The sequence below is a fragment of the Jaculus jaculus genome, chromosome 1 (assembly GCF_020740685.1).
Source record: "Jaculus jaculus isolate mJacJac1 chromosome 1, mJacJac1.mat.Y.cur, whole genome shotgun sequence".
Lineage (NCBI taxonomy): Eukaryota > Metazoa > Chordata > Mammalia > Rodentia > Dipodidae > Jaculus > Jaculus jaculus.
In genome coordinates, this window is record NC_059102.1 from 276,082,536 (window position 1) to 276,109,515 (window position 26,980).

At 46.9% G+C, this 26,980-nt stretch overlaps 1 protein-coding gene across 1 annotated transcript in view; it reads right to left on the minus strand.

Annotated features, from left to right (window-relative positions):
* The window catches only part of Zfhx3 (zinc finger homeobox 3), a 253,338-nt gene extending 226,708 nt beyond the window's left edge, over positions 1-26,630 (minus strand). The window contains exon 1 of the mRNA XM_045144053.1: positions 26,498-26,630. The gene's annotated coding sequence lies outside the window, so the exon portion shown is untranslated. The remainder of the gene's footprint in view (positions 1-26,497) is intronic.
* Between the last annotated feature and the right edge of the window lie 350 nt (positions 26,631-26,980).

Genomic DNA, 26,980 nt, shown 5'->3' on the forward strand with positions numbered 1-26,980 from the left:
CACGGGAGAAGTCCTAACCGTAGCCTTTGAGGTCTCACTCATTCTTCTGCCCCTTCCTTTACGCATACCTACAGGCCCGTGGGCCTTGCTGCTCCTCCACAAAGCCTGTATGCTCCCCTTAGCTGAGCCTAAAAAGGAGTCTTCCTCTGTCCAGAACTCTCTCTACATTACTTACTCCCTCCTGTCTTTCAACTGTTACCTTCCTGGAAGACCTTTCCTCAATGCTCTATTCCACATACACTTAACCTGCAAATCCATGTCCCCTTATCCAACCCCTTCTCCACAGTTCTTAAAAATCATTTAAAGCCAGACGTGGTGGTGCGCACCTTTAATCCCAGCACTTGGGAGGCAGAGGTAGGAGAAGCGCCATGAGTTCGAGGCTACCCTGAGACTAACTACATAGTGAATTCCAAGTCAGCCTGGACTATAGTGAAACCCTACCTCCAAAAAACCAAAAAGAAAAATAAAAAAAGATTTTAAATACATCCACAACACATAGCTTCATAAATGTGAGGATCTTCCTTTTGGCCTCCACCGCAGTCTCACCAGCACCTAGTACAGTGCCTGACACCTGACAGGCTCTCACATCAAAGAATACAGGGCAGCCAGGAAACATCCACAGATCAAAGTGGCAGGGCAAAAGAAGGCGGCAAGGGAAGAACTGTGACGGTTACAGGCAAGTAAGTGGGGCCTAGCAATCTCCAAAGCACAAGCCCAGCTGGGCATGGTGGTACATACCTATAATCACAGCTGTGGCAGAAAGCTCCCAGGCTCAAGACCAGCTGGGTTACACAGAAGACTTTCTCAAAAAAAGAACAAAATAAAAACGCTGATGTTTACGATACACACAGCCTCTCTTTCATTCCCTGCCAAGTGGGGTAATCACTGTTCTAATCTACCCAGCTTCATTATTTTTAGCATTATTTGTGTATGTATCTGCTTATGGACATTTGTGTGACGTGGAGGTCAGAGGACAACCTCAAGGTATCTGTGCTCTACCTCTCTTGTCACAACAACTTCTGAGTTTCCAACTGCAACCAGTTTTAGGTGGATGCTGGGGAAGTGAACCCAGGTGAGCAAGCTTTTGCAAGCACATACCTTTAACCACTGGGCCATCTTCCCAGCCCCTACCCAACTTTTATTCACACCTATGTATATATGCAGGTACATGTATGGCAATGTGCATGTGTGTTAACATGCTTGTCAAAGCCAGAGGACAAACTCATGTGTCCTTTCTCAGGAACATTGTATAGCTTGTTTGACACAGGATCTGCCCTTGGCCTGAAGCCCATCAGTTAAGTCAGAGCCCCAGGGAGCTGCCTGTCTCTGCCTCCCCAGCACTGGGAGGACAGGCAAGCACCACCACACCCAACATTTGTATGCACATTCCAAGGATTGAACTCAGGGCCTCATGTGTGCGAGGCAAGCACTTTACCAACTGAGCTATGTCCACAGGCCCGTAATTCAGTCAACTTTTGCCTTGAAGACCAAAACTTCCAATTTTTTAAAGAGAAGATTTGAATCCAGATTTTGATCTTATGTAAGCCAAAGCCAATCTTAGAAACATACAACATGCTAAACAAAACACATCTCCGGGCCAGGCTCTGCCTACAGGCAAGCCATGACCTCACAAGGTTTGGCTCAAAGGATGCCTGGTGATGGGAAGAGACAGGGAAAGAAAGGACCAACAGGATCCTGGTATAATAGTGATCAGACATAAGGGACTGGAGCCTAAAGTAGGCCTATAAAAGTGAAGATAAAGAGGTGGGGAAAAGTCCTGAAACTCTGCATAAAAGCATACCTCCTCAAATTCTAGCATGTAAGGCTGTAAGCTACAGTGCCAGAGCAGCAGGGCAAGAGCCCATACCTACAGGATCCTAAGTCCACCCTGGGCAATGCTTCCATGTCTTCCCGCTTCTCAGAAACTAGCCTGGGAACTAGGGTGAACAATCCCTGGCCATCCATTCCACTTGGTACACTGTGGTCATTACTGGAATTGGGGCAGCATCACTGTTCTGTTTGCACACATTCCTGCTGCCCCAAATAACCAAGCCCAGAACCACCCTGGACTTCCCCCATGATGGCTTGGGGGCAGCATCTACACACATCACAGACCTGGGGGCTGGAAGAACCATGCAACATATCCTTCATGCTGGTACCTTTGTTTTACAGAAAACCAGGACTTTTGGGAGAGTTAATGTGAGCATTTTGAAACCTACTAGAACTCAGGTCACGCCCCACTAGGTATACTTTATGTCACCTTTTCACCACCCATGCCAATCCTTAAGCCACAAGGAACCAATGCCAGGACAACACATATCATGAGGTTGGTCACAGATGATGTGGCTCTACCTATAACAGACCATGATAAAAAGCAAGAGAGCACTGAACCACATTTCCACATCTGGACAACCTTGCTGGGGCGGGGGTTGACTTTTATTGCTCCCTCTGTAAACTTGACAGAACATTATCTTTTAGGTGCACTGATCTTCCCAGAGAAGGATGTCCTATGAACAACGCATGGACATTACCATAATAAAGTGACAGCTTCAGCATGACACTAAGTTCAACAGGGTTCCTCTATACCCTGGGTCCAATCAAAGCCGCTAGAAAAAGGTTAAGACCTACAGAACTCTTGTCCATAATCTCACTTCCACACAGCTTTGCATTTCTTGGTAGGAAGGAAGTAAATGACATCTTTTGACAGAGGAAAGAGGCAAGTGAATGAAAAGAGCTGGGGGAAGAGAAGGGACAATGAAGGAAAGAGGCTGACCAACCTCCCAACTGAGGAAGAACTTCTAGACAGGAGGGTAAACTCTGCTGAACTCATGGCAGTCTCTGCAGGGCCTCGTTACAGCCCAGAGGCAAAGAGAGTCTGCTTTACTGCAAGCAGTGGGCTCAGTCCACAGTGGCTGGGTCTGAGGTCATACAACTCCCACCACTGAAGCTGAGTTCTTCCTTTCTCCCATCTTCATCTAGTGTTTGCAAACCAACCCCAGCAGACAAGGAGCCCTCAGGAGACTGAGCCCCTGACATTAAGAATATGGTGATAAAACTAAATCAAGCGAGAGGTAACTGTCAACAGGTCATCCCCTCCTAGAAATGGGTTCTCCTGATTTTTAAGCTGAGTAGTCAAAGAAGCCATGAACTAAAAACAACTAAACCATATGGGCGTGTAAAAACACCAGGCATCAAAGAGACAGACACTACAGACTCCTCATGAACGGTTACAGAATCAGGGGCTTCTATTGTGCCTGCCCCCAGCTATTCTTGGGGTCACATGTCCTTTGCATCTTGAATGCAGGTGCCATAGGATGCTCTCCACTCCCTGGAACACCCTTGCAGCCTTGACTATTTCCTTAGGGACCTGCCCATCTCCTAGAAGGGAGGCTGTCCTCAGTCTCTTTACCACATATGATTTCCTCATGTATCCATCTTAAGGAACCAACTGTTTTATGGAAAGAGGAGGAGAAAGTTCCCACATGTAGAAAACGCACACCCCAGGGAGGAACCAAGAGAAGGTCATTCAGCACTTGTTGAAAGAACACAAGTACCAGAGTGAGTAGGAGGAGAAGAAAATGTCAGCTGTGAACATGAAACAGCCACCACACCCTGTGTCCTCCCCAAGTGATGGGGGAGAGAGAGAGAGAGACAGAGACAGAGACACACACTCCCTCCCTTCTTCCCTCCCTCCCTCCCTCAAGGTGGGAGAGGGGCCTGGGCCAGGGAGGGAGCACCATGGTGGTGGTTTGCAGGAGCTCCACCTCTGGGAATGGATTTGATGTCAAGTGTCAGCAAGTAAATTGCTATTGGCTTCTCAATAAGCAGCAGTGGTGAGTTAAGTGTTTTCCCGTATTGTGCAGGCTCTCACGGACTCAATACGGCAGTATTGACAGCACAATCACACAGTAATCCAGCCTCCTCTAATACCTACACTTCCTCAATGAAAATACACTTTCCACTTGGACATCAGCCCATTAGCTTTGGGCTGGAATCTTTGGCTTCACCCCTCCCCCAACCAACCCTGGCCTGTACAACTGGCATCTGGCCCCCAAACGCCCCGGCCAAAGGGAACATCCCAGCCAGCAGATTGTCAGGGCCCAACCAAAAAAGATAAACAGTCAGAGACCTACAGGAAAAGGCTTGCTCTCCCCACCTATAAATCACCACTGGGAAGGAAAGAAAAGTGATTCAACTCTTTAAGGATAAAAATCTCAACAGTCGCAGAGGAAAATTGATGTTCCCTTGCGAAGGCAAAAGATGTCTGCTCTAGGAAGATGCATGCCTTCAAGTTTTCAAGGAAACAAAGAAACTCAGACTTCACTCAACTCAAACTTAGTTATACAACCTCCCTCCTCAAGGTTCATACTTCTATACTTTCACACCAGGGACTATGATGGTCCATATAGAATAGCCCCACATCCTAGAAATTCCAATGGGTTTAAAAGCACAGTCTGCTGGTTAAACATGAGGCATCTCACAAAAGAAAAAAGGAAAAAAAAACAAGCTGTTTTTCTAAATTTCTCACCCACTTTCAACTGACTTTCAGAATGTCCTCAAATAAGCAGGAGATAAGATTTTATTAAAGAAATCAATAAAACAGAAGGAAAGGAGAAGTTGAGGCTGGGCACAGTGGCATGTGCCTATAACCATAGCATTTGGGAAACAAAGGCAGGGGGATCTGGAGTTCTAGAACAGCCTGAGATGTATAGACAGAGATTAGACAGATGATAGATAGGTAGACAGATAGAAGGATGAAGGCAAGTGACTTGTCCAAGGTCACTCAGCTAGTTAGTAGTAGACCGGAGCATAGAGCCAGACTAGGGGGTCAGTGGGTTTTTTTGCTTGTTTGTTTTAGTTTTTCAAGGTTCACTCTAGTCCAAGCTGACCTGGAATTCACTATGTATTCTCAGGGTGGCCTTGAACTCACAGTGATCCACCTACCTCTGCCTCCCAAGTGCTGGAATTTTTACCACCACACCTGGCTCAGTGGGATTTTTCTGGAAAAAAAAAAAAAAGCCTTGGCCATATTTTAGGCTTTGTGGGCCATGCCTTCTCATTGCATCTACTCAGCTTTGCCACACAGTAGTTTGAAAGCAGTCATAGACAAATATAAGTGGCCAACCATGGCTGTGTGCCAGTAAATATTTATAAATGGGCACAACAGGACCCCTGCATATTTTCATTTATCACAAGATACTCTAGCCGAGTGTGGTGGCACATGCCTTTAATCCCTGCACTCAGGAGGCAGAAGTAAAAGAATCTTCATGAGCTCAAGGCCACCCTGCAACTACTACATAGTGAATTCCAGGTCAGCCTGAGCTAAAGTGAGACCTTACCTTGAAAAAAAAAAAAAAAAAAAAAAAGATACTGTTCTTGTTTTGATTCCCCCCCCCCATCGCCCTCCACACTTGAGAGTATAAAATTCATCCTTAGCTCACAGGCCACAAGAAAACAAGGCCCAATTGGACCTATAGTCTGCCAATTCCAGATTTCAAAATGTTGATGCCACAAAGTCTCAAAAGGTAAGCATGACTATTCTTAGACTTACACAGTTTTAACTTTCTGATCCAATATGAACTGCTTGATTATCAATACCAAACATAAAAACACGGGGCCCCAAGTATCCATCCGACAATAATACAGCTACACACCCATAACAGGTGGGCATGTGCTAAGACTTCAGTAAAACACTGCCTTTTTATGGGAATTTTTGCACAAATTTCAAAGTAAAGAAATTTTCCATAAACATATGATGCATGCCTCAGCCAGTGGTAGCTGGTTTAATATGCTAACTACAGAAGGCATTTCCATAACTTGTACAAGAAGAGTCCTTAAATATAGTGTTGGGGGAGGGGGGGGACACCATCCTCTTTCCCCAGCTGCTCCTCACCAAGAAGAAATTTGGGTTTGTGATTCAATAAGCAGAAATCAGTCTAGAAATGGTTAAAGCCCATCCAAGCTGGGATCTGATAAATGGCTGTGCAGAAAGCAGGTTCCCTCACTTTGAGATATGATGTCACTAACCTTTATTGATCCACTATCAGAGAACTTTGCTTATCTCTTTCCTGTGATATAGTGCCCCTCCTGTGCTCAACTAGTGTTTAATACACTGCTGGGTGCCTCACCCTCCTCATCGCTCAACACTGTGGAGTGAGGCTGCCACAAGGGCAATATTTTACAGGCAGGCCTTGCCAGCACCAGGGCTTCCTAGAGATGGGAGGAGGGAACACCCACTTCTACCTCCTTCTGGAAAGCCAGGCAGTTGGTGGGCTTGGGGAGGAAAAGATGAGAGACAAGGACCCTCTGAGATTCTCTAGCAGGCCTACAGTTTCAAATTCCCTTTTTCTTTTTTCCTGCCCAGAAAAGGCAAGCTGTCAAGCAACTGTATTCATGTGGGCATTCCCAAGCACCTCCAAGGCAGACCAGCTATTCAGAGCAAAGAGCTGCTTGTTTTTGCCTTTCCATGGTCTCAAGACCTCTCAGTCCAGCAGTAGGTGGAAAACACTGCCCATCAAAGAGGTGGACAGTCATTCAAGAAGAATCATGCAGGAAGAAAGCAGAGAACATACCCAGGTGTGGCCAGCCAGGTTCAGATTCCTGAAGATAACAGGGTTCCACAGCCTGGAGCCATAAGATGCTGAGGCTACCACACACCAGGTTTGGTGTCCCTCCCTCCTGCCAACCCACAGGCAAACCATGCATCAGGCACAAGCTCTACCACACCCAAGGGTGGGGAGCACCAACAAGTGCCAACAGCCAGGGGGTAACTGTTACAACTCAAGGCGCAGCAGTACAAGCCTCAGAGGGCAGCTCCCTTCATCCTTGCCAACCTCATCCTTGCCTCCTTCTAAGGCTGAGCCAAGACTTCAGCAGTTGCCCCTCATCCCCCGCCCCACCCCAGGAGCCAGGGGACAAGGCTTTGCCTGTCCCACCCCTTCCCTGGGAACAAGGGCAATAGGCCTCCAGGAGAAAGCCTGCACGCCCTTCCACTGCTCCAGGGCACCAGAATTTGCCTAATTGAACATTAACAAGTTGCTACAATAAAGTTCCTCTGTTGTGAGCTAGAAACCTTTTGGGCAACAACAACAGAAGTCTTGTTACAAACTGCTCTCAAAGCCAGCCTTCAGCCTCGACAGGTGTGAACAAGATTTAAACACCTCTTCCAATACAATGCAGTCCAAACAAAGGGGAAAGTCAATCCCAACCTCCTGGGGTTTCTCCTTGTCTAACATCTTCACTCACTCTGCCTGAGGGAGCCAAAGGAATCTTTGGAGAGGCTCTTCAGGGCCTGCCTGGAAGACCTCAGCAACCCAGGAGCAGGCTTCCTTCCTGGCCTCAGCATGCCACCATCTTGGCCTCAGGTGGTACCTCTGCAAGGCCGCAGCTAAGGAGAGGCCACTTGGCGCCTCACACCTGCTCCTGGGTGCCTCACACAGCTCACAAATTCAGCCAGGTTTTAACCCCACTGGCAAACTTCACAGATCACTTGGCCTGACTGAACCTTTAATCTCTCTCATCTTAGAGGTAAGGAAGAGCAGAGAGAGACTAGAGACTTTTTCTTGAACACCAGGCTGCTTTTCCCCCCTAAAGGAGACACTGGAACCTCCTAACACTTCCTTGGAATGTTTGAGAAGAGACATGAACTCCAGGACTGGACTTTTTTTTTTTTTTTCATTAAAAATACTTTCTTGTGTGTGATGCCAGAGGTAGAAACACATGAGAAGTATGTGTTGGACAAGAGAAGGAATTATCCCTCCCATTGATTTTTTTTTTTTTTTTTTTTTTTTTTTTTTTTTTTTTGCTCTGGCGTATTAGAGAAAACACAGCATTTATCTGGAGATTTCTTCCCAAAGCCAACCACATAAACAGGACTTGAAAAGAGCTTATCGGACGAACGATTTGCTCACACAGCCATCTTCGGAAGTGGGAATCCCAGCAGGGAACTCAGTTCCACTGTCCCTACGTGGACATCTTCAGGCAGCTGTTGTTATCCACTTCAAGCGAGAGAGAGCTAGCAGAGGGGGATGCGCAGACAAAAGTCACAATGGAAACAAAAATTAATTCTTCATTCTTCTGCTCCAACAAGGAGATAAGGCAATGGTGTAACCAACTAAAAAAGACACCACGAGAGAAGAGGAGGAGGGAAGGAGGGAGGGGGAAAAACAGGGAGGGAGGGAAAGTGTCTATGTATCCCCACTTCTAATTCACTGTAATTCTTAGCAGCACTCCTCTTCTGCTCACTTACAGCTACTCAGACATGTTTTGGATATTTGAATGACAAACAAGCGCAACTTAGCTTTTAATTCAAACCTCCACTCTCAGGGCAAGAGTAAGGCCGTCTACAGTTTTTAAATGGAAGACTGTCATACAAGATAGCTGGTACGAACCCCCAAACAGCTATTCCCAACCTTCTCCACTTCCAAACTTGGAGTATGTCCAAGGGTAAGAGCAGCCTGCAAACTTGGTACATAAAATGTACGTGACCACCATGATGGAATCTGTGTTCCAGCAATTTGGGCTAATGAACCTTGTAGCATGAAAACAGATCCCATACAAGGGCATAAACTGGCTCATTTTCCTCCCTGTTCTCTGCTCTCTAGCAGATAAGCAAAGCAAGTGCCCCCCAACCCACAGAAAGGGATCAGCCCCCTCACACCACCACCACGAAGTTCAAAGACTCAAGTCCTCCTTCCAGGTAGCTGGGAGGATGTAATTGGTGAGGCAGGAGATTAGAAATATTGGCAGCCTCTAAGTAAGACTTTAATTTACTGGCAGATCAATAGAGCCGGGGTTATATTGGCAAAGTGTCTACAGCTCTATTGACTCACGCAATGCCTCTTATCAATTTATCAGAAATCTGGAAGTCAAAAGATATTGTTTGAAGGGAAAAAGAGGAGGGGAGGAGACGAAACAGGAAGTGTGAGGCAAGAACCACAACAGTGGGAAACTGGGGTCCCCAGTGCTGAACTTGGTGCAAAGAGTTTTACACCTCTATATGGTGCCATGATAATGTGTTCAGAGTTAAGTGACCATCTCCCGTACATGATTCCCGGGCTTTTTCACGACTCCATTTCCCATAAGCCTTGAGAAGGGGGAGGGAGTATAAAGCAAAAGCTGCCTAGAGGGAGCAGCTTGTTGTTACTGATGCTGTGTTAACAGCAGTTCCTTCCTTTGGATTCAGTGACACTTGCCTCAGTTGCACATGGTCATGTGAATGCCCCTCCCTCTGTTCTTGGTGATATTTTGCTTTGTTTTCAGGTGTTTCTCCAACACTACCTCAGCCCAGTATTCTTCCTCTTTACTTCTTTTCTACCAATCCAAAAAATAAAACTTTTGTTAAGTACAAGGGGTATTTTTTTTTACAAGGGCTATTTTTATCCTACCATCCAAAGTCCCCAAGAGGGCACAAAGGCTCTGTGAGACAATGGCATGTGGTCTCAAGAAGTATGAAGGAAATCCACTCAGGTTCTATCAATCATCATACAAGGGTATGTAAGGGTTTTTCACAAATAATTAATCCTCATTTGAAAGGGTTTCGAAATGTCCCAGGTAACCAACAAAAAAGTTAGGGGAAGACAAGTAAACATTAACACTTTTACCAAATCTAAGTGTTGACACCAGTGAGGCCTTGAAGTTCCCAAGTATTCCTCCCCAGTAACTCTAGGGGGCAGGTCAGGGAAGAAATTGAGAATTTGGAGCATCCCAGTTATCAGGAGGCTGAAGGGGAAAATGATTTTCCTTGGGTTGGAGGAACCACAACTGGCTTCTGACGATCCATTTTGGTCCCTGCCTCATACAACAAATTTCTGCTTAATTGCTGTTTTGCATTTCGTTGAGACATCGAGTAAACAGTACTTAAGTGTTTCCAGACAAAAACAATAACTCACTAATGACTAAGGCACTGCTAATTAAAATACCCCTGTGATGGCGTGACTGGACTCAGAGCCACTGCATGGAACAGAACTGCCTAGGCCTTGAACGCATGAACCAGAACGGGACTGTACAGGGCGGAGAACATTCTGCCCCTTCCTTGGCAGGTCACAATGACCCTCTGGCTGAAAGGAAGGGAGCCCCTTGCAAGAACTGAGAGTAGGGTGTGGAATTCGGTGAGAGACAAGGTGTGTGGATTTCAGAAAAGATGCCAGTGACCCAACAGAAGGCACATTCCAGAAGTTTGTGGGCAAGTGTCCTGGCATGACCCTTAAGACTTTAAGAGTTCCTAAGATCCCCTAAAGAAGGGAGAGTAAGATCCACTCACTCCACTAGGGAGAGGGGGAGTCAAACAGATACCCCTTCCAGGAAAGCACAACTCTTACAGACCCCATAATCTGCTTTGAGGGCTTCAAAGAGCAAGTTCTTAATAGACCGAGAGAAGGAAACAAGGGGTGTGCTGCCACCTGGCCAGAACCAAAGGATTACTTTAACCCAATCTTCAGTCTTGGAAGCTGAGAAAACAGCCAACGTCCCCTGGACAGGATGGCATCCTCTTCTGATCTCTCAAACTGCCAGTCCTACCAAATGGGGCCTCCCAAGGCCACTTTTTAAAGTGCACTCATTAAAAAACGAAGCAAAGAAAAAGAAAGCTTCCACGGTTTCCAGGCTTGCCAAGGACTTTGTCTTCCCCTCCTCGGGCAGGTTAAAAACTCGCTAGTTAGCACAAAGGCTAGCCAGTTAGCACCAGGAGGGGGTGAAGGGAAGTCACTGAAACCACAGGGGCCTAATACCCATTTGTATTCACACTCAGACCCTTTAGGGATGTAAAATCGGAGAGGTTGAACTGTTTACTTTCACCTAATGCTCAAGTAAACAAATCACATCAGCGCAGAGGGGTTTCTGGGCTGAGCTGCAAAGCCCCCCTCGGTGCAGGGGCCTAGAGTCAGCTGAGGAGGGAAGGGTTCGTGGACAGCCACTTCTCCACGGGAAAGCAGAGGCCATGCCGTCTTCCCACTCCACTCTATTTCTACTCTTGCTGGTTCTCCAGGGAACCTATTTTGATTCTGACCAAAGGATCCATGGAAGCTTCCTAAAAAAAGCCTGAAGCCCCTTTCTCAAGCCAGTAAGAAATGACTGAGAGAACTGGTGAGTTTGCTGAGTGGGACCAGTACTGCATTCTACACCCAGCACCAGAGAAGACAGAGAAACAGCCCCTCCAAAATGAATGCTAGCACCTCCATAGAGGGCGGGCCTTGGCTACCAGATGCCTCTCCCTGGAGCCCACTGCCCAGGGTCCCTCCAAGCCCATAATGGCCTTGGAGAGTCTATCTGAGACCTATAGGGTCTGATCAAGGAAGAAATTCCCCTTTCCTGCCAGGTGTCTCTTAAACCTAGTCCTCAACAACTATTCAAGAACTGCATCTCAGGGCTGGAGGGATGGCTTAGTGGTTAAGGCATTTGCCTGCAAAGCCAAAGGACCCAGGTCCGATTCCCCAGGATCCACATAAGCCATATGCACAAGGTGGCCCATGCTTCTGGAAATCGTTTGCAGGGGCTGGAGGCCCTGGTTTGCCCATTCTCTTTCTCCCCCTCCCTCCCTTCCTCTTTCTCTGTCAAATAAATAAAAAAATTTTAAAAATAAAGAAAAATAAAAAAAGAACTGCATCTCAGAAGTACCCTTTCCCAAACCCGCCGCCCCCACCCCCATCACTGGGTCTCCACCAAATGAACTAAAGCCGTTTGATATCCTAGCCTGATCATATCCTCCAAAATGTGAACAATTTCAACTTGACTGGGGGGAAAGGAGGTGGGGGTCAGGGCACTCCTTTTAAATGCAGATTTGAACTTTTCACCCGAGGTCAGACAGCTGCAAAGCCCGGTCCCCAGCAGAGGCCCGGCGCCAGGGCCCTTCTACCTCACACTTTCACAGTTTTTTTTTTTTCTTCTCTCTTGCTTGCCCAGGAGGCCAGCCTATTAAAGGAATTAGATACCTCCCTCCCTACAACCCCAATCCACACCCACTACTTAGTTTACCAAGAGCACAAATCCCATCAGTCTCCCAGGAGGGGCCCTCGGGTGGGCCAAAGCTGGCTAGGTGCCCTGGGAAAGGCAATGGTGAAGGACAATTGTTCTTATCACAGTCACTGACTATGGAATGATGAGAACAGTGAGAATTCAGGGGGACCTAACTCCGCCTGGGCCAAGACAGCTCTCCTCCCGACTTCACTTTACTATGAGCTGCAATGTCAGAAAGACTTTGAAAAGTTTTGAGAAGTCCCTTCGTACATGAACAAGAGAAAATATGAACACCATTTTAAAAACCTTTTTTTTACAATTTGGGTTAGAGGTTTAGGTGGATTGGCAGAATGCAAGCATAAGGCCTCAGGTTCAAATCTCAGTGCATGCACAGATGCACGTACACATATGCACATACACCAAACACACACATACAAAGCCGGTTTCTGATGTCTTTCCTGGCCCTCTTGGCTTTTTCAGACAAGATCTAACTGCATAGCCCAGGGTGGCCTGAAACTCATGGCAATCCTCTGGCCTCAGCCTCACAAGTGCTGGGATTCCACACATGCTGGAATGACACCACACCTGGCTGTGATCTGTCCTTATCTCCCTTGTGCTCTCTTCTCTTTTCCCAACCCGTCAGCTTTCGACCAGAGAACAACGTTTTCATCCTGTACCTTCAAATAATGCAGGAAATCAGAAGAAAAGTGGTGCCTGTCTGGGCTGATCACATGCCCAGCAGCTGGTCCTTCTCACACCTGGGCATTTCCACAGGATAGCTCCCACCAAACAACACAGTAGAGTCACCCTGGGCCACCAGCCTGGAAACCTATGTAATGTCAGCAGAGTATGGAAGAAGGATTACACCACATACCACTCTGGGAAGTGCCTAGATTTCACCCCAAATTTGACCACAAATTAGTAGGGAGAAAAGACCATTTCTAGGGGCTTCTTGTAGCCTTGTTCATCAGCGATTTCTGCAACATGTACAAAATAAGCCTGTGGTGATAAAAACACCAGAACACACACAAATGAGAACTACCCCCACAACCCCTCACCCCCCCCCACACACACACACCTGCTTGCAGCCACAGTGGTGCTCTGCCTTGGGACAGGCAGAACCCAGTGAATACCTCCAGAGGCCCAGGTCAGGAAGTGACTTACAAAACCTATGGCAGCTACATACTTCCCCCTCCTAATAATCCCAAGGGGCTTTCAGGAAAGCTGTGTGCAGACTCAGCCCATACCCCCGAACCCCAGCAAATGAAAGCAACTGCAGACAAGAGACAATGGGTGGTTCAGCTCCACCTACTAAAAGCCTTGGAAGAGCCATGACAGATCTTTTACTCTAGACCTCCCTTGTCCACAGCCCCTTGTGGCCAATGAGCCATTAAATGTGGCTAGAGAGATACCAATACAAAGGCAACTCGTTCAGTGTTTTAAAATATTGGTTCCATGTTTAAATAATAAAATCTGTTATATATGCGTGTATATATATGGGACTACATAGTTATTTAGTAAAGTTATTTCTAAAAAGACCTTTTCTATTTGTTAACTTTTTGTTTTGCTCTCAAGGCAGGGTGTCTCTCTCATGTAGCCCAGGCTGGCCTCTGCCAGCATCCTCCTTCCTTAGTATCCTGACTGCTGGGATTAAAGGTGTAAGTCACCACACTCAGATGTTTTTAACTTTTTAATGTGGCCAGTTGAAAAACTAAGGACCTTTCACCTATAGATCCATGTAAGAAAAAAGGTGTTCTGGAACAGAATTCCTCTTGTCTCTGTGCAACACCACACCAAAGCTACAGTTTGATGCGTCTAACTCGACTAAACTATCTCAGCACTCAAATGACCCAGCACCACACTGCAGATGCTGTGTCCATTCAGAAAACAGGTAGGGTTAGACTAGATCAGCTCACAAGTGTGGCTCCTTACCTACTCCAACACGCTGGGCCTACTGCATGGTTTTAAAAAAAATGCAAAGTTGTTTATGATGGTTTTTAATAGGAGGATTCGACACAGTGAGGCCTGTCTCCTACTGCAGCTTGACTTCTTGCTATCAGGAGCAGAATGTTCTCTTTAAAATATCCTCTCCCAAAAAAATAAATAAATAAAATAAAATATCCTCTCCCAAAGCTGGGCGTGGTGGCGCAAGCCTTTAATCCCAGCACTCAGAAAGCAGAGGTAGGAGGATCGCTGTGAGTTCGAGGTCACCCTGAGACACCATAGTGAATTCCAGGTCAGCCGGGGCTAGAGTGAGATCTACCACAAAAAACAAACAGACAAAAAAAACCCTCTCCCTAAAGGATGCATGTGCACGGACATGGACACACACACATCCTGGGAGGGGGAGGCACAGACTACACAGATGAGGCCCCCTTTCGCATCAGGCAGCAGCTATTCTGCCACAGGGATCACAAGGCCAGTCTCATTTCTCTATGTAAATGAACTTTTTAGCCACCTCCTCAAAGAAGAAAAGCCACTGCAGATGCGTTGGGCCCATCCTGGGGCACACAATTACAGCTATTCACATTCTTCCAGCAGCCGGATTAGCACAGGAATGTGCTCGGCAGCTTTTGGGGGATGGGGTTAAGAATATGGGGGTCTCCCTGGGCAGTCCACCCAAGCTCTAAGATACTTCCATGTCTAGAAGAGTCCCAAAAGCAGAACTTGCTCCAGTTCAGGATTCTAAAGCAGAGGGGGAGGGGCAGGAGGAGGAGCTGAGGGGCCAGCAGAGGAAGAGGAGGAGGAGGGGACCATGTATCAGGGGCACTGGCCCTCTGGGCGCTTTGATCCCCTCAGTCGGTCGCTAGGAGAAACCAACTTCTCTCTCTTTGGGTTAATCAAAACCAAATTACTCAGGAATGTGGTAGGACAGGTCTGAGCTTCCAGGTCCCTTTGTCTTTGAGGATTTAAAATGAAAAAATAAAAATTTTAAAGCAGATGGCAGCAGCTTACCCAACACGGCAATGTGAAGGGTCTGAAGGCGGCTGCAGCTACATCCCCTGCCTCAAAAAGATATTAAAAAAAAAAAAAAAAAAAAACAGTGTCCACAAATTTGCTATTACAATCCACCACCGTCAATGAAGAAGCTTTTTTTTTGTTTTTTTTTTTTGGGGGGGGGTTGCAGATTAAGTCCAAATGTTTCATTTTCTCTTTATTGCTGAGCAAATAAGAGAGCCCCCTTCAAACTATATCTTGTCTATTGTGTCTCAAGTAAAAGACCCCCAAAATCATGCCTTGTCAAACGCAAATTTCAAACCAGGCAAGATTTCACGAACAAGTGTCACAACTTAATTATCAAAAGCAAAGTCCACACAAACTAAAGAACATCCTGCTTTTTCCAAAAGTGAAGTCTGGGGGTACGTTTTAGCACTGAGTTCCCTGGAGACATTGGGAGCAAGAGAGACTTCCAGACTACCCCAGTGCTGAGTCTCTCCAAGTTATCACAGTTTATTGTGCTTACAGGCAGCTTGTTTTCTAGAACAGCTGGGTGTAGAATGAAGGAACACACGGAGTGCCATAATACTCTCATACTAGTCTGTTGTCCAGAGAAACAAGGAACACACCACCCAAGGCTGTACTGTTTACTAGGAAAGTGTGCTGGCCAGGCCAACAGCAAACTTTCAAAAAGTTAAGAGGCAACAGGAAGAGGCTGACCTCAGAGATGAAAGAAACCTGGGGCTCAGAGCTATATTAAGGTCTCTGCTGCTCTTCCCTGGTTCACATCTTTTGGCAGACTGTGGCCCAATACAAGATGAGAGGCCCTAGTACCCCAGACTTCTGGAAACCCTACAACCTAATACCCAGTGCAGGCCACCACTAGGGACGGTAAGGAGTGACATGTCTCAAGGACCCCAGTTGTAGAACTAAGAACAGCTAGCTCTTTGTGTGTCAGAAAATGTTAGGTTTCACTAACAAAACCTGATCAAAACCCCTATCTGCACACACGCTCCCCCCCCCCCCCAAAAAAAGACGATAAAATAAACAAGGCATTACCAGTTAAGCTACAGAGTCTGGACTTAAAAGATAAAGTGAGGCCCAAACACAGCCTGGTAACTACAAACTGGCCATAAATTGTAACTGGCCCCAGGCATATGGTTATCTGGGAGGTTGCACTGAAGTAACTTTTAAAATACTCTTCTCTTCACCTTATCTGAAGGCTCAAACACACACATACATCACTTGCTTAGATCTCATCCACTAGTATTGCATTTAGACTCTCCAAAACAAGGTCATCCCAGTAGGCCATTCCCCAATTTCCAGTCACAGCCGTGGACTTTTCACCCTCTGGTCCAACAAAAGGGAACTTGTACACAAAATTAACCCAAACCATTAGTCTGTGTGGTGTCAGAAAGTACTGCTGAGCCCTTGGAATATTCACCCTGTTTCTAGGCCTGGCCAGGGTACACACCTGTCCCTACCCCAGGTCCACAGAGATTAGAGGTCCAACTGCTTGGGCCTTGGCTCTGTGTAGCTATGCAGCAGTGGCCCCACCATTCAAAGAATAAGCAAAAAGCCAGAGAAAGTGAGACCACTTGTGCCGACTGAGCTAGGGGTGAACAGCTCCACTGTAGAACCTGTGGCACAGCACGCGCAAAGCCTCCGAGTCCATCCTCAGCACATGCACGCAGAGGCAAGAAGGGACCCAGTAACTGTGGAACATGGCTGACCACACACTGGTCAGGACCAGTCATCCCACAGCACAGCTGCCCAACAAGGGTGCTGCTGAGCACTGGAAACTGGGACAGTTCCAAGGGTGGAGAGAATGACTTGGTGCTATCATGCGCTGCATAAAATACACATTTCATTTCAAACTTAGTCCCACCTGTTTATACCTCATTTAAAATTTGTATTCATTTATTTGCAAGGGAAGAGAGAGGCAGACAGAGACACAGAGAATGGGCACACCAGGGCCTTTTGCCCCTGCAAAAGAACTCCAGATGCATGTGCCACTTTGTGCATCTGGCTTTACACAGGTACTGGGGAATCAAACCCAGACCATCAGGCTTTGTAAACAAGAGCCTTAACCACTGAGCCATCTCTCCAGCCCATCTCTATTTTTGCTGCACATGATTCCCAGCAAATGTGCATATACCCATGGGGCTACATCTACTGAACAGCCTGCTCAAACACTAGCCCACCATTATATCCTTAAAAAAAAGGGGGGGGGGGGCTGGAGAGATGGCTTAGCGGTTAAACACTTGCCTGTGAAGCCTAAGGACCCCGGTTAGAGGCTCAGTTCCCCAGGTCCCACATTAGCCAGATGCACAAGGGGGCGCACGCGTCTGGAGTTCGTTTGCAGAGGCTGGAGGCCCTGGCGTGCCCATTCTCTTTCTCTCTCCCTCTATCTGTCCTTCTCTCTGTGTCTGTCACTCTCAAATAAATAAATAAATAAATAAAATTTTAAAAAAATAAATAAATAAATAAATAAAAAGGAAAAGGAAATAATAAAGATGGTTGATTTTGATGCTAAGAAGACCATCATGAAATTAAGTCCACAAAAACATCTGATTATCAGATGAATCAAAACCACAAACCCTGAGACCTATCAGCTTGTACACTTGATGTGGAATTTGGAGAAGAGGTTGGTGTGGTGGCTTGATTCAGGTGTCCCCCATAAACTTAGGTGTTCTCAATGCTAGGTTCCCAGCTGATAGATATTTGGGAATTAATGCCTACTGGAGGCAGTGTATTGTTGGGGGCAGGCTTATGGGTATTATAGCTAGTCTCTGCTTGGCAGTGTTTGGCACACTCTGCTGCTGTTATTGCCCATCTGATGTTGGCCAGGAGGTGATGTCCATCCTCTGCTTATGCCATTGTTTTCTTTGCCATCATGGAGCTTCCCCTGTAGTCTATAAACCAAAATAAACCTTTTTTTCTCACAAGCTGCTCTTGGTTGGGTGGTTTCTGCCAGCAATATGAACCTGAGTACAACAGTTGGGAACCTGCCACCTCTTCATGCTGGAGAAACAAATGAAATCTCTATCCTATGGTCCTCAAAAGGAGGCCATCCCCAAGCCATCCCTAGAGGTTGTCATGTCATCAGAAGAGGGTGCTACTAACATCAAGTGGAGAGAAGACACTGATGCTACCTACAAAAGAACCTCCCCTCCCCAAGATTTTTCCCTCCCCAAATGCCAACAGTAATTTCCTATTTCCAGAAATTAGGAGGAGGGGCCTATCATTTTGCAAGATGGCCTCTCCAGAGATCACAATTGGTAGTAACTTTTAGTGGTCTAAACAGTATAGGAAAATGAAAATAATTTTAAAAGCTATAATCTCTTATGGCACCAGGGCCTGAGTAACAGGGGCTGATAAGGTCTGGGCAGCTCTGTTTTCCAAGGTACCAGGCAAACACAGCATTTGTTGAAAGCTGGGCACAACATGAGCTGGGCTATTCTGCAACAGGCCACCTCTCATAAAAAGCTGGATTTGGCACATCCAGTTTGCCACACTTGACCACACTGCAAGGCCCAGGAAACACTACAGTGAAGGGCCCAGACTAGCTAGTACAGGAAGCGGACAGACTAGGAGGCAAAGACAGGAAGAGCACAGGGCTGAAAGAGAACAGGCCAGCCAAGCTGGGAGGCCGGGCAGGAGGGGGTGGGGGGGAAGCACATGATAATTAACTCAGCAAGTTGATAGTATTTGCATATAAATGCCTCCACAAATCACTACAAACAAGCCAGGACAAGTCAGGCCTATTAGCATATACAAGCCAGCCTGGGAAGGCCTCTCTAGGTGGGTCAAGGAGTGGGCTGCTCACTTAGAAGGCAGCTTGCTAGCCTGGGGTGGGGGCACGTGGAAAGGATGGGGGACACAGTATCTACTACAGACCCTTGTGCTCGTGAACAGTTGTAGGACGTCAAAAGAAAACAAAATGGTTTTCTTCCCAGCCTGTAGGAGAAATGGAATTCTTACTCTTTAAAAGTGTGTCATGAAAAAAAGGAAAAAAAAAAGGAGCAGAGGCCATAACAGGAATGAAGTGAATATAAATGAAAGGCTATGGGACACATGCAGCGTTTGTGGAGCATCTACACCGTATGCTAAGCACCTTAAATGCTAGTCTTCTCTTGCTGCCTTCCCACTATGAATGTGAAGTGCCTGTCTGGATCAGGCCCCTCTGATACATGAACTAAGGGATTGGTACAAAATCACAGAGCCACAGAGCTGGCCTGGTGCTGATGGCCTCCAGCGGAGGGAGTGAAGTATGGAGGCCAACTCTCCAAGGAGCAGGCTCTTCTGACTCACCTTTGCTTCTCCACAAGACTGAGTATGAACAAGTCACCATTTCCTTACGATGCACATGAGAGACTCAGACCCTAAGTATCTTTTATCTTTTTACCTCTGGGTTTCATAACTGTTAAAGGGGTACCAGTTTTGACTTACTCTTTGAAAAAGGCATGGGGTGGAGATGTAGGGTCCAGCCTGTTGTCCACATTTCTGTCATCCATTACCTGGAACTACTGATTGTCATGTGCTTGTTTGTTTGAGAATAGGATCTAGTACAACCCAGACTGGCTTTGAACCTGATCCTCTTCTCAACCTCCCGAGTGTTAGAATTATAGGAGTGTGTCAACACACCTGGCTTACCTAGAACCACATTTATGGAATAAAATACTGTCTTATGAAAAAGCAAGCAGCCAGGCGTCGTGGCACACGCCTTTAGGTAGGAGGATCGCTGTAAGTTCGAGGCCACCTTGAGACTACATAGTGAATTCCAAGTTAGCCTGAGCTAGGAGTGAGACCCTACCTCAAAAAAACAAAAACAAAAGAGCAGGCAAATACACAGACTACAGTCTAAGGCAAATTATTCCATATCGAATAAAACAAAGTGGCACCATTTGAGAACCTGGCTGCTGACATCAACCCCAACACACGTAGGCCTCTTCCTTACATGTCCAGAAGTTGATTTGACACTCTTACAGGGATGCAAGTAGTCCACAAAGAAATGGTGGTGGAGCTGCCCAACTCCCCAGCTAGCCAAATGTACATTAAATATAAAGGCCTTGAGCCAAAGAGCATTTTGGGAAGCAGGACCTGAAGGAGTAGAAGAGGTCTGCATTGCTCCTTGAGCAGTTAAGAGAAACTGTTTGAAAAAAAAAAATTGTTGCTGAGAAGCAGAAAAAACAAAAAAGTGCCTGCCCATGTGTTCTTTACCCTATTTCCCCCTCACAAGTTGTCAGGAAAAGTTGTCCAAATAGACCACTCAGAGACTGCAAGTGCGGAAAGCAAATACATTCACGTCTACACATACACACTGTTTATAGACTTACAGAAGTGCATACTCTTTTGAAAAAGAGCTTTTTAGACACCAAAGACTTGCATATTTGAACAGGCACTTTTATAGGACTTTGGGAAGGACTGCAGGGCTGAAATCAAATATCAAATTAAGCCCCCAGTCTTTTTTTGCACTGGGCTAATCTGACTTCAGCCCCTCTGATCAGAAGTCCCAGTGAGAGACATGCAGTCGCCTTTGAACTGAAATCTCAACACCAAAATGCAAGGGCTGTGACAGAGACGTGTGCAGGTGCCAGTCTATCCAAAATCTGCCTCAGCCAATACTCCTGGAAGAAATCTGTTTCCAATCCCATTGCTAGAGTAAGGCAACACCAAGAAACAAGCAGAATTGTTCTTTGGCTTCCCTTCCAAGTAGCATGGCCCTTCCTACCAATTAACATTGATCAACTATTAAGAAGTGTAGAAGAGGAGCTGGGGAGATGGCTCAGCAGTTAAGGTGCTTGCCTGCAAAGCCTAATGGCCCAGGTTCAATTCCCTAGTATCCTTGTACAAAAAGATGCACAAAGTGGTGCATGCATCTGGAGTTTGTTTGCAGTGGCTGGAGGCCCTGGCATACCCATTCTCCCCTTCCTTTTCTTGCAGCTTCTCTCTGCTTCCAAATAAATAAATAAAGCATTAAAATAATAATAATAAGGCTGGGCATGGTGGCACTCACAGCACTCAGGTGGCAGAGGTAGGGGGATCGCCATGAGTTCAAGGCCCACCTGAGACTACACAGTGAATTTCAGGTCCAACTGGGCTAGAGTGAGACCCTATCTAAAAAAAAAAAAAAAAAAGTGTAGATGAGCTGGGCATAGTGGCTCACTCCTTTAATCCCAGTACAGGGGAGGCTGAGGATCCCCATGACTTTGAAGCTAATCTGGGCGACTAGACTTTTTTTATCTTTAAAAAAAAAAAAAAAAAAAAAACAGCAGTGATGTTTCTGTCCAGTCTACCAGCCCTCATCATGCTCAACATTCCAAACTGGACCCTAGCTAGTCAAGCCTATTCCTAACACACAAAGCATAGCAGGTCTGGGTCTGAGCATTCACCAGTGCTAGCCTCCAGAAGCATGGGGACAGATCAAAGGTTTGTGGCCGAAATCATTTGCAGGACAGTGCGTGAAATCTGCAGCAGATGAAAACCCCACTGCCTAGTCACATGGCCCAGGCCAGCCAGTTTTCCCAGCTGCAGTCTGAGCTTCCCTACAGATGACTAAAGATACCCCAGAAATTCTAAGCTGTTGTTTCAAAAAGCCCTTTTAAGATTAAATTCAAGAAAACGATTTCAGATCATCTTTAAGTAGGCCATGGTGTGATTCCTTTGCCCCCCTAGATATGGAAACCCCAGTCCTTCCCCACCTTCATGGGCAGTTGTCTTGCAATGGCTCAAGTTCCAAATCAGCAGCAGCCAGAAGTGCTAAGAGGGTAGAAGATAACTCAGGTCTGGCTCACCTTACTCCTTCTTCCCTGGAAGCCTTAGACCTGACTCGGGGGGGGGGGGGGGGTCAAGGACAGAAAAATCTTCTGGAAAGCTAATGTTTTCAAATCAAAGTTCAACAGAGTTTGCAGAGCATGCCCCTGAGCCCTTCACAGTACGCAGGCAGGACAGAACTCCTCGTGGAGAAGTACAAATCACACAAGCCCTGCACTGCACCTCAATCCTCATGTTAACAAGCCTGCAGAGTGCACAGGGAGAAGGGCTCACCCAAAAGGGAGACAATCCAGGCATTTTGCTAAGAGGCCCTGCCTGGGGTTTAAACCAACAAATCAGAAGTCTTCTTCAGGCCAGGCAGGGTGGCACACTCCTTTAATCCCAACACTCAGGAGGCAGAGTTAGGAGAACTACCATGAGTTCAAGGCTACCCTGAGATTACATAGTGAATTCTAGGCCAGCTTGGGCTGGAAAGAACGAAAAAAGAAAGAGGGCTGGCTTAGTGGTTAAGGTGCTTGCCTTCAAAGCCTAAGAACCCAGGTTTGACTCCCCGATCCCATGTAAACCAGATGCACATGGTGGCTCATGCATCTGGAGTTTGTTTGCAGTGGCACACCCATTCTTTCTTGCGCTCATTTGTGCTTGTGCTCTCTCTCTCTCTCTCTCTCTCTCTCTCTCCCTCCCTCTGTCACTCATCTAAATGAATAAAAATAAAATTCTAAAAGAAAGAAAGAAGTTTTGTTCTGTTATGGAGCCATTTTATAGCTTGCAAATTGTCTCCTTCCCCATTTTCAGTTGCATCTTTATCCTTGCAAAAGCAAGATACTTTAGGAATTAATGGTGAAAGGTAAAAAACATTCAAGGAACAAGGAGCGATTAAAAACAACAACTTTAAATGTAACAAGCAAGCAGCCAGGGCAGCCTCCTTGGGTAAAGAATTTCCAGAAACACACCTGTCACTGCTATACTTCAGGCTTTTCTTCACCTATCCCCTGACTCAAAGAATAAAAACTTGAGGAAAGTCAGGCAGGTGGTGCATGCTTTTTTAATTCTAGCACTCTGAGGCAGAGGTAGGAGGATCGCCGTGAGTTCGAGGCCACCCTAAGACTGCATAGTGAATTCCAGGTCAGCCTGGGCCAGAGTGAGATCCTACCTCAAAAAAAAAAAAAAACAAAAAAAACACAACCTAGGGGGGAAAAATCCAGTTTGTCACTACTTTGAAAGCATTAACACAATGCTGCTGTCAACTGTCAATTGGAGCTAAGCCTTGCTTTCTCTTGATCCCCAGATCCTGTCCATATAGGAGCCATTTACCATATTAGCCAAAAAAAAAGAGCCCTTCTAACATCTGATTGTCACTTCCCACATGTTCAAAGAGAGCAGTCTGGCAGCCAACTTTAAATCATATAGAAAACAAATCTGACAGTTGTTGATTTGGTACTTTTGCTCTTTAATCTGGATTTTGAAAGAGGCTTGCCAACGAGCCAAGATTTCTGCCTGAGTCTCTCCCTCAGGGCAGTTTGACGCAACTTCAGCTTCTGTGTATTTCTTTACATTAGTGGCCTCAGGATGAGGGACACAGTGCTTTGGACAGAACAAGCACCTTTAGGACCTGACTGAGCCTCACTCTTGCAAAGGAATTCCCTGGCCTGGATTCCATTAGAACTGGTTTCCCAGTTCCCTGACCACAGTTCTTTAACTCGGGCAGAGGACAGGGAGTCAGAGCTGTACTGTGATTTCTAACAGTAACGATTACAAACAAGTTCTCATAGCAGAGCATTTGGACGAGTTCGAGGTAATGGAATCTGCCTTCCTGGTGTGTTCCTATAGTGCCACCCCCATCCTGGTTAATTACACCAGCCTTGGGAACCAGAGTAGGCCAAAAGGCCCCAAACATTACAGAAATAGGCCAGGCTAACAGCAAGCAACCATTTTAATCACAAATGAGAGCATAACCACAGCACATATTGTACTTCTTGAGGTTGCTGCTACTAGGCTGTCAGGTGCATTATCCCTGCGGCGCTGGCCAGAGGGAGGCGGGGCTTGCTTCTTCAGGCCAGAGGTTCCACAGCCTCCCAGCACCATCCAGGCTCAGGACCCTGGGTTAGGAAGTAATGGGGAGGTATGTATGAAGACAATTAGCTTTCTTTGCCTTCAAATAGTAGCAACTACATGTTGATGAAAATGTTTCCTAGCCCCCTAAATATTTACTTTTCAAAATGAAAGCTTTGCAACTTCACAATAAAACTAGTTTACCAGGTAAGAGTCAACTGTGGACCCTCGAGTATTTCCAGACTCTCACCCTAACACTTCAGACTTCAGAAGCCAAAAGAGAATCTCTAAAAGACACACACACACCAATAAGAACCTGTTCCCTGGATACCACCTGTGATTAGAACGGAAGGAACTGAGAGCCAAGTCCCTATCAGCCCTAGAGGATACTTGGCTAGCAATGTGGAATCACACATTTAGTCTAATGAACCAACCACCTCTGGGTCACCCAAGGTGAGCCAGGCCTGTCCTGGGAGAATCTAGGAGCCATCATTTGATGTCCTAATGATGAAAACTGAAGTCTTGCTTATTTTAGCTCCTTGTACTGGGCAGTCCAATTGGCACTGAGTTTATAGGGCAGTTAATTCCAGTGAAAAGCAGCCAGAAGGAAGGCACTTTGCTGTCCGGCTGGGTCAAGCCAAACAGTGGCCTCCTGGAAGCACTGATTTAGTTAGGCCCTTTCCATCCTCTCTTAGCATGCACTTAGTCAAGTAAAAGATACAAGGGAAGAGATCAAAATTAAAGTTTCAGATAGTTAACAGCTATTTTTTTAATTGCTATGAAAAGCAAAGGTTCATCACTGGTTAAAACTGTTTTGGGAGAAATGCTAAACGGGAGGTAGCTCTATGCCATAGAAAGTGTGTCCACTCTAGAGGAAGAAGAGAAGGAAGCGACTCATGCCAGAAAGACAGAAAGAAGGTCTCTAGGTCACTTAAGTCCTTGCCATTCCAAAAGGACTGTTTTTAAAGTGTAAGGGCTAGCTTTCACACAGGCCCGTGTTGTTAAATAACACTTGTGTAATTAAATAAAAGACTCAGTGTGACCCCAGCCCATTCTGAGAGGTACTTTACATGCCTTCTGAGAGCCATACTGAAAACCAAAATCAGACCATCTCCTCAGTCCTGTAATTTGGGTAAGAGAGAGAGGAAAAGTTGCTCTTGGCCTTCAATGGCTGCACACTCTGTAAGAGAGGCCTTTGCGGTCATTCCCCTTGAAAGTAAATGAACACAAATGCAGGTGTGCAAACATCCAGGTGTGCACCTCTCTAAAGACCTCATACTTGAAATCCTGAAATGATTGAGCACCATGGTCACCTGACACCCCTCCCCAACAGTCCGCCTCTGCTCCCAGTTGTTCATGTCTGAAGAACTAGAAAGACTCAGAATCTCAGGCAGCTACTGGCTGTTCTGATAACAAGAAACAGGCTCCCATTCCAAGCTGCAGCCTTCCTTGATCAAGTTACCTCAGAAGGTGTATATGCTTTCCTATTGAATGCTATCTGGGCCACAGCACTCCGGGCCAACCTACTGGAAATCGTGATTTTTAGGGTTTCCCTTGAAACCTATCCAGAAACCACAGCTATTAAAAGAACTTGAAGGTTTGACACCTCCTGAATTTGGGAATGAGGGGACTCCAGGGGCCAACTCTACACACTTGCACCTGCTGCTTAATGGCAGAGAAACAAGAGTTCCCCCAGCTAGGGTGAGCTTTAAATCATACTCTATTTATTTAGTGACTTGTCTCTAAGGATCTCAAAGCATGAGATGAAACAGGATGACGTGTAACGTTCTCACTATCTCCCTTCAAGGCTTCAGTTTGTTTCCCTTTCTTTGCCTAGATGCATTCCACTAAGGAGGCCCCAGCCTGAAGAAAGGCCTTCCCTGGGTTCCCAGGGGTGTGTGTGTGTGTCGGGTGGGGGTGGGGGAGTCTGTCCTCTCTGAGGCTAAGTCAATGATATAAATTGGGCTGGTGGGGAGGGATCTCCAGGATTCACCTGCTCCAGTTTAGAACACTGTGTACACTACACAAGGCAAATTCCTCTTAGAACACATGTATAGGCTTTGAGTTTTGTTCCTGAAGGTGAGGGTATCCCCATTATAGCATAAGTATGTCCTGAATATTCCAGAAAGGTTGTTTCCCTCCAAGCCTTACAAAGATGACTTTCGGATTTTTGTTTCTTGCCATGACCCTAACTTGGGAATTCCTCCTCTTTGACAGAATAAAAATCTTACCTCTTCCAGCCTATCCCCTCCCACAAGAATCAAATATTGCACTGGTTTTTGTCAAGAGGACAAACTAAAAGTGTGGCCCAGATGATCTCCACCGATGCCCTCGGTTCCAATACTCGGCTTCCCCCTTCATTTACTCTAGAACCAGGCACATTCTTTACATTGTTGTAAACTGACCAGAGATGTCTCTTGGCTTAAAAGGGTGCATTTTAGAAAAAAAAAAAGACCCCTAACTTCTAAACGGCATCAGTAGAACAAGTATTCAGAAGGTCGGAACTCATCCAAAAGCAGAAATAGAGAGATGAGGAAAGGAGGAAGGGAGAAGGAGCGCACTCCCGGACGCAGCAGAATTTAAACTCTCACCCCAGGTGGGCTGCCACGGGAATCTCGGAGTTCAAGTGCATCCAGCCTGCCCTGCCCCCACACGCCCCAAGAGAATGGGAAGTTCAGCCAAGACTCTCGGCACCTGCCCGCAGCGCTAGGCCGGCTGCGCGAGCCGGCGGTGGCGGAGGCGGAGGCGGGGGAGGGGGAGGGCGGGCGCCGGCACTCACCTGGCACACAAAGCCTCCGCACACCTTGGGAGGGAGGAGGCGCTCGCAGGTCCGGGGGCCACGCCGGCCTGCGCGGCCGTGGGAGATTCCAGCAGCACGGGAGCCCCGAACTTACCCACCCCGGGCGGCATGCTCCCCACCTCCCGCCGCCCCCCGGGCTCCGCGGTGGCGCAGGCTAGGAGCGAGGGGCCCGGCGGCAGGGGCGGGGCGCGCATGGTGGTGGCCGGGGTTGGCGGACGGTGCTGCCCCGGGGGGGGAGGCAAGGAGGGAGGGAGGCAAGAAGGGAGGGAGGTCCCCGGGAGCCGCGGGGATTCACCCACGGGGCGCGGCGGCGGTGCAGCGTCCGCGGCCCCGGCCCGGCCCGGCCCGGCCTGCCCGCCGCCTCTCCTCCTCCTCCTCCTCCTTCTCCTCCTCCTCCTTTTCCTCCTCCTCCTCCTCAGCCTCCCGCCCGGAATCGCTTTATGTAAATGAAGCTCAACTCGC